Genomic DNA, 6,000 nt, shown 5'->3' on the forward strand with positions numbered 1-6,000 from the left:
TGAATTGAAAAGCCAGCGGTGAGAGATAATGATGTTATGAAAATAAACATGCAGGACAACATGTGAAATCAGCTTAGGAATCAGAGTGCGTCTGCAACCAAAACTCAACAAGCTTTTTACGTTAATTATTACTACCTTACAATGAAATATCACACCAAGAGAAGGAGGTTTACTTATTCAGTCTATTTTAAATTTAAATAAAGAGGCTTAATTACAAGCTATTATGGACATAGTATTAAAATTACATTTAAAAAAATGTTGGGGAACATTTAACTGAAAAACCTTCAGCCTAGTTTCATAGCTACACATGGGTCAACACTTACCATGAACGAAGCAGGGATATCTACTTTCCTAGTTTTTCTCAAGGCAATGAGGAGAGCAGCATCCCACATTCTAAACAGGTCAGCATTTTACAGAGAGTTTCTCACACTGAACGTCGCAATTATTTCCCGACACTTTATCTTGCCTTACGCACTAAATTCTTCAGTCCTCATTTAGGCAAAGCCTGTACTGATCTGGATTAAGACTGCAGGATTTGACCCTATGCCTCTCTTCTGAATAAAGAAGGGTTGTAGCCCAATTCTTCTCTGGGTGACATCAAGATGGTTTCCTGGCATAGGTTTCAACTGAAGCAGTCCTGGAGCCCTGGTTGTTTTATTGGGTTTGTCTGGTTTTCCTGAAAGCAAAAATGTAGGGGAGGATTTTCAAAGCAGCACAGAAGATCTGAACACATCACCACCCCCATTCACTTTCTACAACCACTAGCCCACTGTGAAAAAAACTCAATCTCCAAATTAAACCTCTTGACATTACCTTCCACGTCACAATTTTTTGAGGTGTTTTGTTGGAAGATTCTGCAGCATATTGATATCTCTTCAAGAAATGTTCACAAATATTTCTATTAGAGTGCTCACATTTGGCTAAATTGTCAGGTTTGTTCAGTTTGTTCTCTGCCCCAAGTTCAGTTCTGGTTACATAGGACGTTGGGTAAATTTCCGTATTTCCAGTGACATAATATCATCAGAACCTTGCCTACAAAGAAAGAGCAATTTTGTTGGGGGGAAAAAAGGAGAATAATAGGCCAGGTGTTTGAAGAAAAGACAAAGAAACAAGCACAGTAGGGTGTTCTGACTCACAAATCTGTATTGAGAAAGAAGTATTCATGAAGAAAATTAATTTAAGAAGTATGTAGTTCAGGTTTTGAGCCCATAAGTTCCTTTCAAAAACAGATTAGTGATTAAAAACTTTTTTAGTCTAGCAATCTCTTAAACAATTAGCACAGTAATTGGAAAGGGACTACAAATTCAAATCTAGATGGACATAAAAGAGTTTCCCCATAGAGCTTTGCCTTGGTTTTGTGGGTAACTGGCATGCACCTGCCTTTACCATCAGTGGGGTTGAAATACTGAAGAAGTGCTCTGAATAGGGATACAAATGCCCCAAACAGTAATGCCATACAAATTACTTAATTCATGTAAAGTAGAAGTAGTTGTATTGATTATGAATGTGTGAGTGACTCCTTTATTTCAAGTTATATGAGATGTAAACCACCAGCTTGCCATGGGGTCCTCACTGCAAATTTGCCAACCATAGGGTGGGATGTTACTTTTTTTCCTTATTCTGAACAATAAATCCAAATGCACTGCCACATGGAAATAGAGATCTGCTGACTTTAATCTAAACCAGGTAAATAAGAATTTCTCTGTAAAAATTCTTCTCTCCTCCAGCCATGTAGTAATTTTGCTCCACTTGTTCATCCTGCAAAAGATGCCTGAAATCGAAGGAAAAGGAAGATAAGGGAGAAACATCCCCAAACTGCAGATGTTTTTCCCCAAGGCAGAACTTTTTTTTTTTTTTTGCTATTATTGAGATTTTTAACAACTTGTTCGTTTTCAACCCTGTCATTAAATGCCATGGATCACAACCAGATAAAGCCTAGACTGTAAAAAGAAAAGAAAAGGAAAAAAGGAAGAGAGAGAGAGAGAGATTGTGCATAGTGTATCCCTGGCAATGTAATTATATTTACCAGCAAATGTCTGAGTTGTGGCTTCCCAGGAAGGTCTACAAACAAAATACATGTAGGAAGAAGCATGTGATGATATGCATGCCACCCATACTTCACTTACGTGAGCTACACAACCACCCAAATCGCATAAAATGCGGTTAAGGACAGGGCATTTCTATAGACCTCACATTCAAGCAGCTCTACATATGGATTACAAAGAAATCAAGCTAGTGGGTTGTGTTACAGTCCGCACTGATCTACACGAAACCTTCCCCTGCTCCAGCGCGGGCCCTCCATGGCTGCAGTTCCTGTCAGGAACACCGGCTCCCCCGGGTCCCTCCACGGCCGCAGGGGAGTCTCTGCTCGGGGCCTGGAGCGCCTCCTCCCTCCTCCTGCCCGGCCCTCGGTGTCGCGGGGCTGTTTCTCACACTTCTGCCCTCACCCCTCGCTGCCCAGCAGCGTTTTGCCCTTCCTTAAACACGCTTTCCCCGAGGTGCCGCCAGCCTCGCTGAGGGGCTGAGCTGTGCCCTGCGCTGGGGCTGCTGGAACCGGCCGGAACCGGCTGGAACCGGCCATGGCCGGCACGGGGCAGCCCCTCAGCTCTCCTCAGAGGGGACCCTGCAGCCCCGCTGCCAGCGCCTGGGCACGGGCACCCAGCACAGCGATGGGCACTTAGAAGAAGGGATGTGTCACAAGCTCATCTTTGCACCTAGAACTTCCCCACGGCTTAAGAAATACCTGACTTAGCTAAGGCTGTTCCTTCTGCCCACACAGAACCTGGCCGTTCACTGCCCGTCCGCTACTTCCAGGTTTGGACGCTGCCCCGGGCAGCCCTCCCGCCCCGGGCAGCCCTGAGGGTAGGGCTGTCCCCGCTGCAGATGAAGGAGCCACGGCACAACGCAGAGAACCCGTTACTTCACAGCAGCGGCAGAGCACCCACGAGAAGCCAGCTCTCCCAGCTGCTTGTCCTCTCTTCACCCCTTGGCCATGCTGTCCCCCCACCCCCTAACATATTCGGTTTACTAAAAAATGTGAGGTTAACCTTCAAGGATTGAAGATGTTCAGTCAAGCAGTATGCCAAGGCACAATTCCTGGAAGGAACATAATATTCTCAATTGACTTCATTTGTTGGCTACAGCAACATTTCCTATATTCCAGCTGGAGAAGAATTGCTCTGCAATGGCTGGCGGGAAGTCACTGGAAGATTGGGACGAGCTTGCAAAGTCACACTGATGGAGTAACAAAACTTTTACGTTAAAAATATATACTGAATGGGAGATTGTTGTTTGGGTTTTTTTTATTTTTATTTTAGAAAATCCACCTTATCAGTAATGATCTGCAGAAAAACTAGGACAAAATACCTGATGTAGCTGTCACAGATAAAAACTCAAGTCTTTGGCATGAGCAGCACAGTGACATTATTGCAAACTAAAGCAGAAGCAGACAAGACAGCTTGAATTACAGTTTCATCTGGTTCAAAAGGGTTGCTAGTAAAATGTATTCAGGTGGTCTGCTAAAGAAAAGAATACATTGCATTTTGTAAGTACCCAGTCACAGCTAGACATTTTGACAAAAGTTGACTTTCACACACAATTAAACAAAATAATTTCAGTTTTCTAGTTTCATAGAAGCTGATCCACAGACTGCCCTATCTCCAGGGTTATTTTGCACTGATAAAAAATCACGGGATTAATGTTTGTGAAAGACGACAAGAAAGGACAGCATTATTATAGCCTTATTTTCTATATATCCCAAAATGAATATAGGAAGAGAAGTGAAGCAGGCTGCAATGTTAATGTATAAGAAGAGCCTGGAGACACTCTCATCAGGAAGTTATCAGAACATCTAAGTCTTACCTCTGTTAGTGCTTTCTCAAACTGAATTAGTAGAGAAGTTGCTGACTGCGGAAATGAAGGTTTTAGTTTATGTTTTAGCAGTGTTGCTGTAAGCGTTCACCTTCTTTGTACAGAGCTAAGCAAAGAGAGAGCAAAGAATGAGGGAGCTACATCTGGAGGACGGAGGAACAGATGGAAGAGATTCATACTCAGCTCCCAGCTCCACAGCAGGGTTTCTGCTTCGGGACTGTGGTGAGCGCACTGCTCTGAGCCCAGCCCTGGACGTAAAACAAATAACCCTCCCCAAGCAGAGTGGATGGCAAGTGCTAAGACTGCCAAGACATGGCCTTGAAGACAATAAAAGAGCAGCTCCAGGCACTACTGAAGCACACACAAAATTCTCAATTTTAAAAAGAACTCAATCTGCATCTCAATTTCTCATCCCAAGTCCAAGAGAAGGCAGGAGAGAACCTCATTTATTGTTTCCAGCACAGACATGGCCATTACTAATGACTCTTACCGAATTTTACCTTATGAAGGTGCCATTCCAAGAACAGTTATTCTTGAAAACATTTAAGACAAAAATGCGTGTCTATGCTGCATTCAAATAAGTGAAATTATTCACAGCCTCAACACTGAAGCGTTCAGCAGTTTTGCTTGTGGAAGAACACTTGGACCGGAGGAATAAAAAATAGTGCAGGCCATTCAGATGTCTGTACAAATCTCAGTCCTGTGAGACTTAGACATGCATATCTAAGGGCAACATACCTGACAACGAAAGAAAGCTTTGATTATTGTAGCAAATCTAAAAGCACCCTCAAAATCCCCACTGTTACTACTTAAAAACTATTCATATGCTGCATTTGACTAGGTGGTCTCCATTCACTGTTAAATCTTCCTGGCATCCCCAACGAAACAGTGCTTTTTATGGGAAGTTCCTATACACCAGTAATGATCTAAAAGGAAGACATATTTCTAGACTGGAAAACAAACAAACAAAAAAGACAAGAAAAACAAGAAAACACCTAGCTTCATGCATACCATGCATCAAAGGCCTCAGCACCCTGCTGAATAAGAGCCATGGATCACTTTAATTAGAGCTAAACCAGCTCAATCTGTCAGCGAGAAGCACAGGAGAAGATCTGCCCATACTGAGATGAGTCTTTCTGCTCCCACTGATGTATACTGTTAACAGTACAGGGTTCAGGTATGTTAATAATTACTACCATGCTTGTAGAAGCCAGAAAGTTTTTTGTTTTTTTTTAGTTGACATATTCCCCAAAATTTTGAAATTACTATTCACGGTAAGTATCTGTTTCCCCTGGAACTGCCCTTGTGCCAGGAAGCTAAGCCATGCCAGACAACCCAGAACATTACCCTTCACTTCCAGAGCTTGCCAGCATTATTTTGGGGTTCTGGTTGTTTGGGTTTTTTTAAGTCCACTATTAATCAGTTACATTATGCCTTGCAAAATGTACTTTTGTAAGTTGTTTTCATAAACACAACTCAACTGAATTCATGGCTGCATAATAATAATAAAACAAACCTACAAAGTTACAGTCTTAGATAATTCCTACATTATTTACAGGGGAGAATGATGGGGCTTGTAATAACAGAACATTGTTTCTTCTCTCCCTTTAAAGTTTAAAAGGTGTTACATACAGACTTTGCAGTTTGGCAGCTCTACACCAAAACAGAAAATATTCTGTTCTCTGCTACTATTTCAGTATGGAAAGGTCTCATACACAATGCAACAGATTCACAGCAGGTCTTTAGAAAATATTGTACCTTTAGTACCTTTGAGTAAACAGGGGACTTTAGAAGGAGAAAAATGAATACAACAAGCAATCCAAACAAATTTTAAAATAATTTCACGAATGGTTTCCCTTTCAGAAGGATAAAAAACTCCGGCTACTCTGTAAAACACTCAACTGATAGCTTACTTATTAGACAAAAATTAGTGTCCATTCAACCATGAAAAAGACAAGCCATTATATACCATAAGAGAGATCAAACTGACATCAGCTACTGTACATCTTGACACTGACTACATAATCAAAGTAAACTTTGCTATATGTGACTGATCTAATGTACCTGTCAGTTATCACCATCTCTGCTCAGATGAGTTCGTGTGTCACCTATATACGTGGGACAAAACAA

The sequence above is a fragment of the Calonectris borealis genome, chromosome 13, assembly GCF_964195595.1.
Source record: "Calonectris borealis chromosome 13, bCalBor7.hap1.2, whole genome shotgun sequence".
Taxonomy (NCBI): Eukaryota; Metazoa; Chordata; class Aves; order Procellariiformes; family Procellariidae; genus Calonectris; species Calonectris borealis.